We start from the raw sequence: 19041 nt of genomic DNA, 5'->3' as shown, positions 1-19041 counted from the left end.
ATGAATTATAATTTAACGTAACGAAGTAATTTTTGTATTTTATGTGTATTTAATAAAATATTTAAAATTCATATATTATTAGAATATATATGTTGTCTGTAGAAGTGGATTATAGTAAAAATGTATATACGTCGTTAGGAACACCCTTTTAAATATATTTACAAAAGGGGAAAATATGGTATGTTACATCCGCCCACTATAACTTCATTTTAATGCTAACAGTAATAAATTTTCCTCTTGGCTAATGTTTACTACCATTATAAATGTTATTTTTACTTGATAACAGTTAATTAGTTATGAAATAATTTTTTTCTTCCGACGTGATGATTAATATAAACTAATTAAAATTAAAAGGAGATATTTGTTTTGGTCAACATATGTTGAATATACATATACATTTAAAATAGATTATAATTTCTGTCAAAGTTACTCTTAAAAAATAACACTACCAGGAAAATTTTAAATATTTGGAAGTACTAAGAGAAGGTATATTATTAGATAGATAATAAAATGACTAAGATTTGATATATTCGGTGTGGAGTTGAATAATTGAGTCACACTTGTCTCAGAATTGTGATGTTGTAACTCATGGGCGGTAGTAATTTATAGGTGATATTTTTATAAATATCACACACATTTATGCCATCAATATCGCATGATAAAATTTTATTATCTCTCAGAGTTTTATAGTCAAATTTTTACTTTATTCTAATATTTTCAGTTTGTACTAACAAAACAACTCCATTTCCAAAAAGGAAAAACTGTTTTATTTGAACTTCCCTAAAACTTTAAATTTTTATTTTCCACTTTATATCACTGCAACAGATAAGAAACAAAGAAATTATTCTTATTATTTCTACACTTTAATAAAGTTAATTTTATATAATTTCTTTCTTGACGTTCTTGATGCATATTAATAAAAGTGCTTCTCTTATATGATAAGAATTTAGTAAAAGTGAACAATTCCGTTTATAAATGCTTTCACGTAATCGAATGAGAAAACCAACTTATTGTTTTGACTGGCGTAGAAGCAAAGCGAGGAGTTCAAATGAGGGAAATCTGGGAGCAGCTAGCATCAATCTAATGGTATATGTCACCTTTCTAAAAAAAAACAAAAAAAAAACAAATATTTTATCTTAATAATTTTTTCGAACATATTTGTATATTATCAGCTAAACTACATCACTATTTGGAAGGGGAAGGTCATAAGCTCATATAAGTTCTCTAACAATATAACCTATATTAGTTTCATTACTGTCAATTTAATGAAAAACTTTATAATAATTTTTTCACATCTCTTCTATTTACGTACCTAAATGAGAAATAGTCATAATTTTTGTGATGCTTAGGATAAAAATGTCATCCATAATTTTTAATCGTTTAAATGTTCTCATACAATATATATTTATCCATTGAAATCAGTGGTGAAAGGAAAACATAGACGTATGACGTTGATGTAGGAAACTAGAGACGCATTTGAAAATTATATAGTTGGGATAGATTTCCATTAAATCAATCAGTAATTCTTTATAAGAAAAATTCAAAATTCCTGATATACTGACCTCTAATATCTCATGAGAGAGAAAGACAATGTTTAACTCAATAAGTAATGTTTTTTCAGTTTCATTTAAGGGTATATGGTATATTTAATATATATTTATAGGATCTTTAATATATACTTAAGGGTATATGCGACCCCGGCTTGGAGGTCAGTTCAAGAAATTAAGAGGAGGTGTGGGGTTTTACAGTCATTCCAGCGTAGACTGACAATCGCGTCTGCTACGGCATACCAAATAGTATCCGGGGAATCAGTCAGAGTAATAGCCGGTGTGCCACCGATCAACCTCAGAATGAATTTGATTCCAGAATTTATGATGGGGTTCCCAGGAAACAGGCAAACCACATACTGCTGGAAGAATTGCAGGCGACCTGAGCGGCCTCAATTAAAGGAGCGTGGCCTAGGCGCCTGATTCCCAGACTTGAACCCATAGTCCGGTGGAGGTGTGGGGGGTCATATTTCCTCACATTGTTCCTTTCAGGCCATGGGGGATTTGGGGCATACCTAAACAGGTTTAAAAGATCCTCACCTGATTATATATATTGTGGAGCGGAAGATACTGCGGAATATGTGTTCTTTATGATGGATGGAATGCTTTCAGGGTCTTGCCTGAACTAGCCAGCTTGACACCAGAAAATTTAATATTTATGTTGTGAATTTATGTTGAAAGAAACTGCACAATGGGAACTGGTATCAAGTATAATAGAAAATAATCTCAGTACGAAGGAAATAGAAGAAAGAACTGGAATGCTGACTGACTGATCTACGTATTCAGTAGGATTTCTACAGTACCGCCAGCGGAATGATAGTCTCTGTGAAAAGTCCTCTGAAAGAGGCAGAAGAGCACGTCTGGAGGATGAAGGGGTGAAGGACAGCTCCATGCTGAGCTGTCGCTGGTCCGCGCTTGCGTGGATCGGCGACGGTGAAGACGCTCGGGGACTCTGAATCCCCTGAGTACGAAGGCACACGCCAGGGCTGTGGTAATGCTTCAATGTCGGTCTTGTCCCGGACGGGTAGAGTTGGTAAGGTAGTTTAGGTTTAGTCGATAGCGCGCAGGAACACATACGCATTTTAATTAACACCTTGTGGAACCTCTGGCGAATCCGACACTGCCACTTATGGGGCGTACATAAGTGGTATTCCCCCTCAAAAAAAAAAATTTCATATAAGGGAAACGTTCATAATAATTTTAACTTGTTCCTATGAATACGCTTTCAGAAAATGTTGTATTAAAGAATATAAATACTAAACGTTACTATATTTTTTCACTGGTGGGTACTCATAAGATCGATGATAATTTTAAAGTGTTTTTTGACAGTTTTATTCCATTATTTATCAGGAAGTTTTCTTTTATAATTCTATTAAAATATCTTGAAATAATATACTATCATATGAAATAATTTTTATCGTTTTGAGGCCACAGTAATGACAGTATAGAAAGAGTAATTTAACCTAAAATATGTATTTTTTTTTAAAACAATAATACTCATTTATAAGCAGTGACATATTGATTAAATTCAATACTATAAAAAATATTTTTCATACAAATTAAACAAATGTGTATTAGAGGGAAGATTTTTAAATAAACAAGGTGTTCATTAGATGTTATTTTTAACATATTATTTTGTTTATTATAATTCATAATGTGATTTTGAAAAATTGATTATTATTAGCGCTTATTGTTTGCAGAAAAATCAGTATTGGTTAATTACGTTTTTTTAAATTTATTATACTTTCGTATATTTTACGAATTTTGGTATTTAATTACTATAATTATTAATTACCACTTTTCACATTTATTTGCCTATAATACACAATATTTAATTAAGCTTTGTAATCTTTAAAAGAAACAAATTATATTCTATAATTTTTAATTTATTTTTATTTTTAAATAACGTTAAAGGTATTTTTTAATCTTTATTATTTTTATGTAGGATTTATTATTAATTTTCTTCTTTTGTACAGTGAAATATCATATTTAGTATTTGTTTTGAATGAAAATATACGATAAATTTTTATGATGTATTTTGTTGAAAAAACTGGGATCTATTCCCATTATGTCCCCGTCACCCTACATTTACCTTTTTTCGTCTCTCTTTTTTTAAATGTGTTTATGGAATTCCCGATTTTCGGTCCTACAACCATCAGCACGTAAAACGAGCACTTCACCACGTTTACGCAACGACTGAAAATTGTGAGATGACGATTTTTTATCCATATAGTTCTTTCTATATCAGAATAATATTTTTTCTAACTTGTTCAATATTAGTTGTCGCTGAAATATTTATCTTGTAATAAAATAATAATTAAATTACCGATATTGTAAATGCCAATGTTAATGTTTCTGGCATCATAATGGTTACTTACTGAAAGAAAGATAATTAACCAAGATAACGTACATTCTTGTCCCTGAACGCAACTGAATCTTCTTATTCACTTATTAAAATAATGTTAGCTAACCCAGTTAAATAGTTTACTCTAGTCGCGATATCGAGTACAAAGTATGACTTCATAGCGGATATTTTACTGTTTGAAATAGTTAGGGATATTGATTCGAAGGAAAAAGCCGTTTGATTTTTTAAAATCATCGTACTCTTCACGAAATGCGTTTATATGAGAATGAACATCCAATTCCTTAGATGCTGTCTGGTAGATAAGATTGTTAGACCTGGCATATCAGGTGCTGTAGGTATAAATAAGGAAGAGAACCTGAGTTAAGAGCATCCCTTAAAGCTGCAGTTATGTTCAAGCGGTATAAAAGAACAATTTTTTTTAGACATGATGTTACGGAACAGAACTATAACTATTTATGAAAGATGTGTGCCGATAATCTATTGAAAAACCAACGAAAAATTAGGGAACCACATAAGACTTTGCTACTGAAGAATAACGATGAATAATCACAAAATTATTAGGGATAGCATAAAAAAACGATAAACTGTTTATGATAAAAATTTTTAATTATAAAAAGAAGCATTTATTATTAAACGTATAATAAAATCAGTAATTTATTTATACGAGTAATAATTAAGAACTACTAAGCCGTATTAGACAAAATTCTGATTATGGTGAGTTTGACAGGTTGACTGGTTATAAATTATCCATACTCTAGTCAGGAATCACAGCTTGAATCAAGGTGAGGCAACCACAACACGCCTGTTCCAACAACTTTGTGAAAACAAATGTTACTACTAACTACTACGCTTTTTTATCGCTTAATTAATTGTTTTTCTTACAGTTTTTATGAATCTTTTTTTAATTTTATTTACCTAAAATAAGGCTGATCTTCAAAGTCCAAGGTTTTAAAGTTCAAATCCTAGTAAAGGAAAGTTACTTTTATACGGATTTGAATATTAGACACTGAATACCGTCTAATATTCAACTTTTGTGGTAACCACACATCTCAGGAATGGTCGGTCTAAATCTATACAATATTAAATATCATTTTCACGTCATATATACCACCCACATTTCGTTGGGCCTTATGGTTACTTATTGTCTCAAAGTTGAACAGGTTGCAACATATATATTAGGAATAGAAAATAATTATATTTACCAAAATAAATTATTATGAATAATTTTAAGATGAGATATTACGATTTAATTTCTGAGAAATATTGACATATCCCGTGTAAATATATTAAAATAATAATATTAAATGTATTATTACTTTTGTGCATACACTTCAAATGTTTTTGGTTTGGAAAATGTATTTGCAAATATTTGATTTTAATGTTACTCGATATCGTTCAATGTCTTGATACTTGTTGGTTTGGAATGTCAATCGTTAAGATTGATTAAAGGTGTAAAGAATATCGCCTTCAAATTATGTGCGGCCGAAATAATACTAAGAATTATTACTATTAGTATTACATGTAATTTTTTCCATTGTTGATGTTTGTTCAAAAGAAAATTACAATCGGATTAGATTTGTAATCAAATCACTAATATTAAATAGAAAAAGATTGACAGTAAGAGTTTTATCACATAATATATTTTTAATATATTTAAACCTTAAATTGAATAAATACAATCTATCCGTTATAACGGATAGTCATCCATTTTAATCATCGGCTGGTTATCTAGATAAAAGATTACGAAGCCTAGTCATGTGACAGCATCGTGGAGAGGAGAATGCCTACTGGTCCATCTCGATTGTGTTTTCATATTGTATACTCAAAGAATACGGTACCTTGGTCTTTATTTTGATCGATCGTCATCTGACGTAGAAAGTCCATGTAAGGGAAAAGAAAAAACAACGGAATATTAAGTTTTAGAAAATTTACTGGTCGCTGAGCAGGAGATCACAGCTTTTATTATCTAACAAGCAGTTGTTGCAAATGACTATTCTGAAACCAATTTGGACCTGTGGGATACTACAAGCAGCAGCAACGTCGAGAAATAAAACCATTCCAAAACAAATTACGGAGGAGAAGCGCTTCAATTCGTAAGGAAAATTGAGATACACGAATATTTGGGTTTACCGTATATTCGAGGAAAAATACAGCGATTCGGTACAAATAAACTACGGCTCAATAACCAATTAAATTTTTTAACTATTAACCGGAAGCGATTGATAGATTATACAAACTGGTGTGTAATATTTATGAAAATGGGGAATTTCCATCAGACTTCAAAAAAAGTGTTATAGTTATGATACCAAAGAAAGCAGGGGCAGAAAAATGTGAAGAATACAGAACAATTAGTTTAACTAGTCATGCATCAAAAATCTTAACTAGAATTTTATACAGAAGAATTGAGAGGAGAGTGGAAGAAGTGTTAGGAGAAGACCAATTTGGTTTCAGGAAAAGTATAGGGACAAGGGAAGCAATTTTAGGCCTCACATTAATAGTAGAAGGAAGATTAAAGAAAAACAAACCAACATACTTGGCGTTTATAGACCTAGAAAAGGCTTTCGATAACGTAGACTGGAATAAAATGTTCAGCATTTTAAAAAAATTAGGGTTCAAATACAGAGATAGAAGAACAATTGCTAACATGTACAGGAACCAAACAGCAACAATAACAATTGAAGAACATAAGAAAGAAGCCCTAATAAGAAAGGGAGTCCGACAAAGATGTTCCCTATCTCCGTTACTTTTTAATCTTTACATGGAACTAGCAGTTAATGATGTTAAAGAACAATTTAGATTCGGAGTAACAGTACAAGGTGAAAAGATAAAGATGCTACGATTTGCTGATGATATAGTAATTCTAGCCGAGAGTAAAAAGGATTTAGAAGAAACAATGAACGGCATAGATGAAGTCCTACGCAAGAACTATCGCATGAAAATAAACAAGAACAAAACAAAAGTAATGAAATGTAGTAGAAATAACAAAGATGGACCGCTGAATGTGAAAATAGTAGGAGAAAAGATTATGGAGGTAGAAGAATTTTGTTATTTGGGAAGTAAAATTACTAAAGATGGACGAAGCAGGAGCGATATAAAATGCCGAATAGCACAAGCTAAACGAGCCTTCAGTAAGAAATATAATTTGTTTACATCAAAAATTAATTTAAATGTCAGGAAAAGATTTTTGAAAGTGTATGTTTGGAGTGTCGCTTTATATGGAAGTGAAACTTGGACAATCGGAATATCTGAGAAGAAAAGAATAGAAGCTTTTGAAATGTGGTGCTATAGGAGAATGTTAAAAATCAGATGGGTGGATAAAGTGACAAATGAAGAGGTATTGCGGCAAATAGATGAAGAAAGAAGCATTTGGAAAAATATAGTTAAAAGAAGAGACAGACTTATAGGCCACATACTAAGGCATCCTGGAATAGTCGCTTTAATATTGGAAGGACAGGTAGAAGGGAAAAATTGTGTAGGCAGGCCACGTTTGGAGTATGTAAAACAAATTGTTGGGGATGTAGGATGTAGAGGGTATACTGAAATGAAACGACTAGCACTAGATAGGGAATCTTGGAGAGCTGCATCAAACCAGTCAAATGACTGAAGACAAAAAAAAACTATTAACCGTATAGAAAATAGTGAAGACGTTAAAAGATTAAAACGAATTCATGTATTGGACCTTCGTGACTTAATGTGATTGAGTTTAAAATGTATCAGCTTGGTGCCAGCTGTCAATTATTTTATTTCATTCATTTTTAGTTATTATTCTTTTGTTATTAATTTTAGCTATATTTTCATTTTTTCTGTCAATATTTCATTGTTGCTCTTGTTTATTAATTCTTAGATTGTTTTTGTTTTGTGTTGAGCCACCAATAGTAGTGTTCTCTGACTTAAATTTATATATTTACTTACACTTCATATTCTTTATAGAAATATTAGTATGCAGTTTTTAAGGAGGTTAGATGGGATCCGTTTCGCATGTCATTGTATGAGATAGTATTCACTTATGGTTTATTTAATATTGTAATCGTAAACTTTAATTTGAGACAAAAATGAAAAAATATTTAACATAAAAAAAAGTTTAAACGCTCTCTCTCATTCTCTTTCTCAAACTCTCTCTCCATATAAATATATACATAAAGAGACAGAATGATTCAGGAAGAATAGAATAAAACAAACTTTGAGGAAATGATCAACTGGTGAAAATAAAGAAAAACGTTCATATAAACATAGTTCCGGAACGGAACCGCTTCGTTTTCGAGTTATAGCTTGTGAAAGATTTCGTTCTGATTTCTGCGGCTTCGGGAAAATTTAGCCAGACTGTAATCCTTAGGACCGAAATAAAGGGGTACATTTAATAGTTTTGTATTAAATCAGACTTGAAAATTTGAACAAAAATGAAATAAACATGTCCCAAGTGTTTATTACCCACATTCGTATTACACTTTTATTTTATCAGAGTAGTTTGATTTTTTTTTTAATATCTTGTTTAATACATTTTTGTTTTCGTCATTTTCATATTAATGCGTTAATAAGGACTCTGCTTATAAAGTAGTTCAAGCCTACATCTTAAATAAATATGTTTATTTATTAAAATTGTTTTACACCACGCATTAAATAGCCGGTTTTTCAATTCAATTTTTTTTCTTTCGCCCGAGATTTCTCAAAAACTACTGAAAATCAAGTTCTGGGATCTATATTTTTTTCAATTTCTCAGTTAGTATTTCATATAAAACTGCTAAATTTACCCGATAATTTGGGTTCTAAGAATTTCAGTACGGTTTAGTTTTATCGAAGGCGTTGAAATCATGCCGAAATCTTTCGCAAGTTATAACTTGAAAACGAAGCTTTCCGATCTATGTTTATATGAACCTTTTTTATTTTCACTAGTAGAACATGCCCTGAAAATTTGTTATATTCCCCGTGAATCGCTCTGAATTGCATTTATATAACATTTTTCTTCTACGAGTAAAAGTTTTTATAGCCTGCTACCACTATTTATTTGTTCCAATTAATTTTTAACTGTCTCTGATAACTAACAGTTAGTGTGACATTTTTTTACATGTTTCTTAATTCATTCTGTTTTCGTCACTTTTATATTATTAATGCGTTAATAAGAACTGTGTTTATGAACCTGTTCAAGCCTACACCTTAGATAAAAATATGTTCATTGATTTTATTAAAAGTACATTATTTATTATTCATGAAATTTAAATTTTATGTTTATCATTTATCCCTGCAAGTTTTATAGGCTTATATTGTTGATAAACTATTGCCGTAAATATTATTACTGAATATAAATAACCGCACCTAGATAATGCTAAATATCACAAACATACATGTTTTTTGATATAATCTGTATGTATGTGAGTTTATATTTAAATATATATAGTATATATATTTACAGCACACACTCTCAGTTTATATTTAAATATATATAGTATATATATTTACAGCACACACTCTCAAAACCCATCTCATCATCGTTTATAACTTATGGAAGATAGGAACGTATTTATAGCGTGGTTACAGGGTTGGTTCTAGATACACTGATCAAATTCCAGGAGCCCACACTCGTTTTTATAGAAAGATTTATTACAAACGATACCGAACAGTATCGTTGCGATGTGGTGCGAGTGTATATGTGTTTATACAGCGGCAGTAGACACACCCTCCAGGTGTCTACAGGTGTAGGACGCAGGTCAACCAGGAGTCATCGTCAAAACGGTAATAACTGTTCGCAATATGGTACGCCCCCTGTTGCGCTGCCAACACAGTAAAACGATAATCTAAAATGTATTTTAAACATAACAGTAAAAATAGGATAATACTTTTCTTGTCTTAAAAATATAGATAAATTATAATTTCCTTCAATAAATATATTAATTTTAATAATGGTTTGTGTTATGTGCCTCAGTCGTGTAGTAGACGCTACGTAATAAATAAAATAGTTTTCTATCAGAAAAGTTCAAACCAGTTGGTCAAATTATCTTTTAAACACTGTTTGGTCCATAAAATTTTCATTTTATTCTCTATTATTATCACTTTCTTATGTTCATTGTTAAATAAATGATGTTTCGCTGAATTCGATTTAGATTCAAAGAGTTTAAATTTAATCTATTTAATTGTGATTAATTTTTAAAAAAATCATTTGTAACGTCGATGGTATCCTGTTACTTTCCTTTATTCATCGGTTTAGACTAAATGTTAATTTAAAAAAAAAATATATTTGATATCGCCAGTTACTGAGTAGGGGTGATATTTTAGATAAAAACATAAAAATCCTGAAAACTAAGCGAATTTATAACATAAAAGAAACTTCTTGTTTAGTATACCACTAATGTATATTACAAATAATATTTATTGTTATTAATTTTTATACAAATTCCTGCCTTCAGGTAACAAAAATTATTATTTTAAACATTTTTATTGATCAAGCCCCTTCCATTTGTTTATTCAGTTTCTATTTTTATGCAAAGATTTATTTGTGTTTTTAAATATGCCTATAAAAATATAAGTTATGTATCATTTAAATATGTTTTTATGATTGATTTTATAAGCAAAATTGAATAAAAAAAATATATATAAAACCAAAAATATACTTTTGTAAGGTGATCTTTATTTTCAATTTTTTTTTTATTGAATCGCTTGTACGTTTTCAAAAATATAGTAATAATACATCATTCTTTTTTACTTCTTTGTAAGTAAAGGAAGTATTGTGATCGCGAAAAATTTCGGTTTTCAGATTTCAACGGAAATATCCCTTTTGACCATCTCTGAATCCATTTTGACTGGTTTCGGCGTGACGTCTGGACGTACACTTTCATCTCAAAAACGATTAGGTGTAGAATTTTGAAATTTAAAATTTTTTATTTAGGACTGTTGTAAAATATAGCTGTGCCCTTCCCCTTTTGATTGCAATCGACTGAACCAAAAAAGTCCAAAATCCAAACTTTTTTGGATTTTGGACTTTTTCTTAACTGCTGTAATAAGCCCTCATTTGGAAACTTTTCAACGGTATATCATAAGTGGTACTTATTTTCATTGGTTCCAGAGTTATAACCAAATAAAATTTTTATTAATAAAATATTTAGATCTTACAAGGGGAAGGCACAGCGGTTCCAATCCGACTTCATCTCCTTTTTTTTAATTTTTTTTTTTAATTAAAATATATTGATTTATTAATAATTATTAACCTCTGATTGTAAACGAAAATTACGTAAATAATAATTCAATAGTAACAATAAAAAAAAAAAAAAGAAAAATTATCAGAAGTTATTAATGAAATAAAATTTTACGTACATCTCATTTTTTTTTTAAATGTGCATATTCAATTTAATAGGCCTTCAAGGAAGTCATGTGTTATCCACATAAGATTTTTTTATAAATTATTAAATGTTATTATAGTTAAAATAAAGAAAAATAAATGCCTTTACAATCTATTTTATTGAAAATGATTATTAGTTATCAAATACGCCTTCATCATTTCAATTATTACATTTTTCTATATATTATTAATATAAATATCAATTATTTTAGGAAAGGTGAAACTAAATAGTGTAGGAAAACAAAAAAGCAGAAAATTCAACGTGTAAACATTTTTTTATTTATTTATAAATAAAATTTCTTTAAACCAGTTGCGTTTGTTTCATTGATGTATGACTATTGTTCTACTACTCTTTACACTATAATTCATATATTGTAGAAAATGGTTATTAAATTGTTCTGTGTTCATTGTACACAAAGTACATAGAATATTAGGAGAACATTATTGAAATATTTGAATAGTTTACAACAACAAACTATGTTCGATTTAATTATTGCATTGGTATAACTTAAATTTTCAAACATGGAATATGCTTATTCTTGAAGAAACTGTATTTAAGCCATGTTATTATTATTGTTCGGTCAATTGTAGTTTTAACTTGTAATAATTCATTTTCGTAAATAATAAAAAAATTATTTTTTAAAAGCTTTTATTTAACTCTCTTTAGGATTAATCAAATGTTGCAACTGCTATATCTTTTGATCTATCGTATGAAAATCAATGAAATTTGGTACATGTATGTAACTTCGATGGCAATACAGCACTACGGTGTCGGAATTTGATATGACCCACCCCCACGCCACCACGCGCTACCCCTACGCTAAATTCATGCATTTAGTTGAAAATATTCATTGCTCATGAACTATCGTATGAAAATGATTGAAATTTGGTAAACGTATGTAACTTCGATGTGTAAAAATGAATATTTTTACTATTTTTTAAGTCTTAAAAAAAATACAAAAAAAAAATTACAAAAATATATTTAATTACATATAAAAAATATTTTTTTAAAAAAGCTTTTATTTAAGTAATTAAATAATGTTAATATTAACATTAATAAAAAAAGGAAACAAATTAGAAAAACCCTCTAAAAAGTAAAAAATAAGAATTAAATCAAATTGAGAATTTTAAACAAAAAAAATTATATATATATTAACGCATAAAAATGCACTGAAAAGTAAAAAATAAATCATATAAATATCTAATAAATAACCAATAAATAAATGTAATAATTATTACATTTTAAAATTAAAAGTAATGAAAATATTTAGTTAAATAAAAGCGTGGTGCAGTTTTTATAACAATCTTTTCAAATAAGTATTTATAGACATTTGCTGTATTTTAAAATATCTTTTTTGTTTAATGAGGTTGTTTAGTATATGTATATATTTTATATATCTATAATAAAATAACTCAAATTTTAATTCTTTGATGGTTCAAATTTGCACCGAGATGACCTGTAAGGGTTAAAAAGATTAAAAATAAAAATTAAATTTAGAAATCTTGCACAAAGTTATTAAATTTTGACGGTAATCTGAAAAATTATTAATTATTATCATTATTATAATTGTATCGTAATTATGAATTCATTAAATAAAAATTCATAATTCATTAAAATGAAACTTTTAGCGGAAAGAGTGCGTTCAATTTGGCTTAGATAACAAGCAGAATTCGAAGATGAACTTCAACTATGTGAGAACATGTACAAAGAAAGCGAGTGGATGCATTTTCCCAGATTGTTACTTGTAGCTAGTTAGTCTCAACTGGAGAGGTTCCAGAAGACCTTTCCGCCTCCTCGCATCATTATTGAAAATGAAAATGAAGATTGTTGTAAAAATAAATGTTGTGTTGTTTTAAATAAATTATAAAAACTGCGCCACGCTTTATTTAACTAAATATTTTCATTACTTTTAATTTTAAAATTTAATAATTATTACATTTATTTTTTTTATTTATTAGTGTATTAAAATATTACTTTTTAAAAAAATTAATAAAATTTAAATTTGTTTGTAATTATTCTTAATTTGTAGTCTAATTACACTTGTTAAAGGTAAAAATAAAATTAGGCCATTATAATTGATTAGTTTCAAATACTCATGGTCCATTTAAATGTCAAGATTGTAGTATTTATAATGGGTCAGTTTGCCAGATTATCTTTCCTTTATATAAGGTACTTCATTAGTTATTAAAATAAAAATCGTATAACTTTATTGGTTTGAATCTTGGAACTTTAATAAAATGTAAAATCATATTTCTAGAATTTAAAAGTTTTGTTGTTTTCTTAAGCATTTTATTCCACTTTCCAGCTAACCATACATAAATTAATTTATGTTCCTTAACCTATGAGATCATAAAAATATAACCGTAATCAATCACAGTATTTATTAGTTTGGAAAATGAAACATCTTGAAATCGAATTTTCCTGTGCGGTAATTAAAAAAGTTGAAGATTATGGTGTTCGTAAAATAGTTATTTCAGTGATATTTACAGGTTAATGTATATTTTTACAATAATTATTTTTAAGTGAACTGTTTTTTTTTTTATATATTAACATGAAAACTTTCTGTCAAAATAATATCATTAAAATTTTTAAAATGTGAAATAGAACATTAACAATTAGTGTCTAAAAAACGACTTCATTTTCCGGTATTTAAATTTTTATTTTACATTTTAAAACTATTATAAAATTTATAGTTTAAAATTTATTATTTTATTTTAAAACTCATGAAACAGGTTTAATCACTTCGTTTTATTTCCATTACATTTGTTTTACTAGTTCGCTCATGGAAATGATAGAGATGACAATATTAAAAAAAAAAAAATGGATTCACTTTACTATATTCACCATCAAAGGAACTATTTATACTATGTACAATAAGGTTTAATAGAAACGCTCTGTGATGCACTAAATGCATAGCAAGTAATGTTTGAGAGATACAGGTAATCTATTCGTTTGAAAACCTTTGTTCTCGGTGTCTGAACTAAGACACCTTTTATCGTCTACGTTTAATTAATTAACAAAGCTTTCTCAGAAGTTGTCGGTTATTGTTAACAAACATGACTACAAATACAAGATATTCCTTTGTTTTTCTCATTCACAGCATATGTCTGTATAATATCAACTTATGTACGGTACAATCTCTTTACTTCACTTGATTTTCCTCGTAAAAACATTTTAAATATAAATTTACTTCTCTAATTATAATAACGAGTTAAATAATATTTTATCCTTAATAAAAACAATTTAGGTTATTTTTTGTTGTGCATTAGTTACATATAAGCCTAATCTCGTTTTTAATATTAATCTTCGTAACTCAATATAACAATTACTGCTTGGGATGATTTATGTATAGACGTCTTGAAAAGTACCTCATTTTTAGGGATTTAAAAAATAGACGCGTATATTACTGTTATTATCATTATCATTCTGATTACCTTTTCTCCACCACTAAACAATGATTTAGATTGCCATATACTGGGAAATATTAGGATATTAAAAATTTAACTGACTTTTTTGTGTATTTGATTCTTACTTTTTCCTATTTAGTCGCAGGGAATTACCGTTCGGGTATTACTTCAGAGGATGATATGATGATATGTACGATTATAAATGAAGTGTAGTCTTGTACAGTCTCAGTTCGACCATTCCTGAAATGTATGATTTGTTAGTTAATGACCAGTTGAGTAAAATCCCTCTTTTTATATAAGAGTTGTCCTATTAATTAAAACCCAACCGCTAAAGAACACCGGTATCCACGATCTAGTACTCAAATCCATATAAAAATAACTGACTTTAGTAGGACTTGAACGCTGGAACGTCTTCCCACGTGGTGAACGCGTCTTCCCGCGTTCACCACTAGACCAACCCGGTGGGTTTGTGTAATTGGTTCTAGTCTCATAGAACCACACATAAGCTTGCAATTACAATTTATTTTTCCTTTTTTCCCAATATTTTCTCATTCTTGGGCATGTGCTTTTTATTTCCTTGTACGGTGTAAAGACGAATTGTGATGGCGAAAAATTTCGGTTTTCAGATTTCAACGGAAATATCCATTTTAACTTTCCATGAATCCATTTTGACTAGTTTCGGCGTGACGTCTGTACGTTTCTCTCATAACTCAAAAACGATTAGCAGTAGGATGTTGAAATTCTGGATCTAGGACTGTTGTAACATCTAGTTGTCACCTTCCCTTTTGATTACAATCGACTAAACCAAATTGTCCAAAAAGTCTAAAATTCAAAACAATTTAGATTTTGGAGTTTTTCTTAACTGCAGTAACAAGCCCTCGCAGAGCTTTTCAACAGTATATCATAAGAGGTACTTATTTTCATTGGTTCCAGAGTTATAGCGAATTAAAACTTTAATTAATGAAATTTTTGGATCTTAGAAGGGGAAGGCACATCGGTTCGAGCAGACATCATCTAATTTTTTTTTAATTTAAATTTATTGATTTATTAATAATTATTAACCTCTGATTGTAAAAAACATTACGATAACTAACAATTCAATAACAACATCATATTTTTTATCATTCCTCACTCCATTTTAAATACAGATTTGATGTTTTTTCTTCAACCTGAGGATCCTTTATGCTGTTTATCTCTATAATCTCTCCTACTTTCTATATCTTCAATTTTTTTTTTCTTTGATTTCCTTTACTTATCAAACAACTTTTTTGTCATTTCTGTTTTTCAAGATATCCCAATAGTTTTTTCGCCCACATATTTGTAATCATTATTTTAATGTTACGGTAGAACATTAATCTTCTCTTCTTGAATTTTCTTGATATTCTTTCAGTTTTCTTGTAACTTCTTCATTGTTTCTTTATTTATATTCATCAATTACTCTGATTGGTCTTAGAATCTTCATCAAAATTTCCCTTTCTTTTTTTCAATCACCTTCATTGCTAACGTCATTTTTGTGGTAAACATTATGTACCACGTAATGCTTCTTAAACAACAGCTTTAAACACAGCTTTATGATATTTACCCCGGCATTGATGGATATATAAGTATTTTCTTATTACGTATCTTGGCAAAACTGATAAGCTATTTCCGTCTTTTCTTTAGAGGTGTAGTAGATCTTCCTGTTGATGTTAAGCCTATTCCAAAATGTTTAAATTTATCAACACTTTTAATTTTTCATCTCGCTGGTATTTTCTACTTAATCATAATTTCTGTATTTTCAAAAGGAATTTTGTGTAATATTTCTATTTTTTTTTTTTGTCTTTCTCTTTTCTGATAGAATTGCAATGTAACCCCCATTAGCCAGACAATGTACTTCAATCCCCGACCTTCCAAACTTTATTCCTTTATTTAACCGGTTCTCCTATGAAGAATTTTAATTGATCTGGTAATGTAGACGATAATTAGTAATTATTATTTATTAAATATCTTCTACAAAAGGAGAAAGATTTCATTCAACCTTTGTTAAAATTTCAAGTAATTACGAGGAATTGTGAATCATTAGTGTTTAACAAATTTGTAGATATCATTAAGTATTTTTTTTTTTTTTTTTGGTAGAGAAAAGTCATCTTTTCCCGTTGCAATTGTTTTTATCCAGGTAACGGCAACTGAACGAATTTACAAAGAAAAGATGTCTACATATTCTATATTTATTGAGATATTTAAAGAAGTTTATGCTAAAATTCAAGAAAATTAGAAGGAAAAGTTATCATTTTTGATAAATAGGTAGAAAATCAAATTACGTCATTTTATTTTTACCTAGTTATTCTTATTAAGATAACGAATTCCGGATATTATTTCGTGTGAGTGAAATTTTTAACGACGGACACATTCTTTTATCTAAATTTAAAATAATACCAAAACTGGAAAATTAATAAATGTTTTTATTCGTTTTAAATGATACCATCCCCAAAAATAAACTATAATAAAACATAATGTATATTTCAATCCGCCTTTAAAATTTTACTTTTATAATTGGTGTTAAATAGCAAAAAAAAAATTGTTGGTAGTTGATTACAATTTGGCACGAAAAAACAATTTAGGAAAGAATTCTTTGTTAATTTAATAAAGCAAACTTATGTAATTCATAGAATGAATATTAGATAAAAAATGTAATATTCCTTTCTAATTATAGACCTACAATCTATAAACATATTCCAAATCACGTTTTATTGTAATACATGATGATTCATGCTGATAAATTTTCTTAAATTATTTAATAACCATGAAATATATGGTGTAAATTTAAAAAAAACTACTATATTTCTTTTCAAATAATTAAGGTTTTAAATTTGTACAATAACTTTTTCACGACTTGTTTGGCACTAATATTAATGATCGTTCTAATTCGTAATTATAAAATAATATAATTTTGATAAATAAGATTACAACTCGCATGTTATGTATAAATTAAAAATCATTAAAAAAATAGCTGACAATTCAGTTGTAGGACTTCCCCATCACGTGGCTTTTTCTTATGCACGACTTACACACACAAAACTTAATTAAAAATATTCATAATTTTATTTAAATATAATATTTTTTGTTCAGTTGTGAGTCAGTTTTACACTAGCGCTTCTTGTGGTGACAGGGAATACTATTGATGCAGTATACCCACTTAGCCACTAGTTTAGAGCATTTTTTAGGGTGGGGATGCGATTTTCAAAAAAACATTTTTGCAACTATTACTATTTTTTAATTGTTAACAAACGTGCCTAAGAAAAGTAAGACCTTAATTAGGCGAAATCTCGAGATACTGAGAGTGACCTTGCTTGACAGGCTCACTCCCTTGACCTTTAAGTTGAAAATTTAATGGCATCAATGCCCCATATTCAAAGGTAATCTAACCAAATTTGGTCAAAATCGGTCCAGAAATTCTGTAGATGTAAGGTGTAATACACCGAACACGCGCGCGCGCACACACATACATCCGGAAAATTTCCATCCGGTTTTTTGGGTTCATTAGTTGTCAAAACGTCAAAATCCGGTGAAAACCGCATATGCCCAAACTGAACCGATTGCAATACTTTCCCTTCTACACCTATAGCTATTCTAGTGCTAGATGGTAAAATAAAAGATGTTATATTTAAATTTATAGGAATAAAATCAGACTGAAAATCTTGTATCTTACGATCCCTACATCATCATAAAAATAGTAATATAAATTATATATTTACTTTTTGTCGTAAGTTTTAAGTCGTTTTCATTCAGTTAATTACAGTAATATTCATAATACGTATATATGCTGAATAATAATTTAATATTCGTTAGAGTGTTCTTGATAGTGCTGTAAACGAATGTGGAACAATTTTTAAATTGGTTTAGTTTGTATAACTTTATGTTATAGTTTTTTAAACGATTTTATTAATTTTGTTATTATTCCGTTTCAAAATTACTTAGAAATATCGTCGTAATGAAAATAATAATCATAAAGTCAAACCATAAAATAGAAAAATGGTAACGTAATGATAGAAATGGTATTTGTAATTCTACTGGAATTTGATGAATTCAAATCAACAACTTTATGTACTGGAAGCTAACTCCTCTATCAGTTTATATCTGATATCGGCTGAATCTATTAATCTAGAAAGGATGACATATTTTCACAGATATGGAATTTAAAAACGCTAGAGATTTTCATCACAGCCCTTTCATTATGAAAGGATTAGAAAGAATGTAATTAAGGGGGTAATTTCTATATTTAAAAATATGAGATTCCGTGTAATTCAATATTCCAATTAAATAGCACAGTAAGACATACCTCAATTTTTACCAATACAAGCAAAAAAAATATTTTTCTAAATATTTTAAATTATCATAATTATTTTATAGCCTAT

The 19041-nt window shown here is 28.7% G+C and overlaps 1 protein-coding gene across 1 annotated transcript in view; it reads left to right on the top strand.

Annotated features, from left to right (window-relative positions):
• Window positions 1-19041, top strand: part of LOC142326916 (roundabout homolog 2-like) — a 677975-nt gene that overhangs the window by 349448 nt on the left and 309486 nt on the right. The gene's annotated exons all lie outside the window — the stretch shown is intronic.

Source organism: Lycorma delicatula, chromosome 6 (assembly GCF_047948215.1).
Source record: "Lycorma delicatula isolate Av1 chromosome 6, ASM4794821v1, whole genome shotgun sequence".
NCBI lineage: Eukaryota > Metazoa > Arthropoda > Insecta > Hemiptera > Fulgoridae > Lycorma > Lycorma delicatula.
The sequence above is the reverse complement of the archived record's forward strand: the minus strand, read 5'-3'. Positions and strand labels throughout refer to the sequence as shown.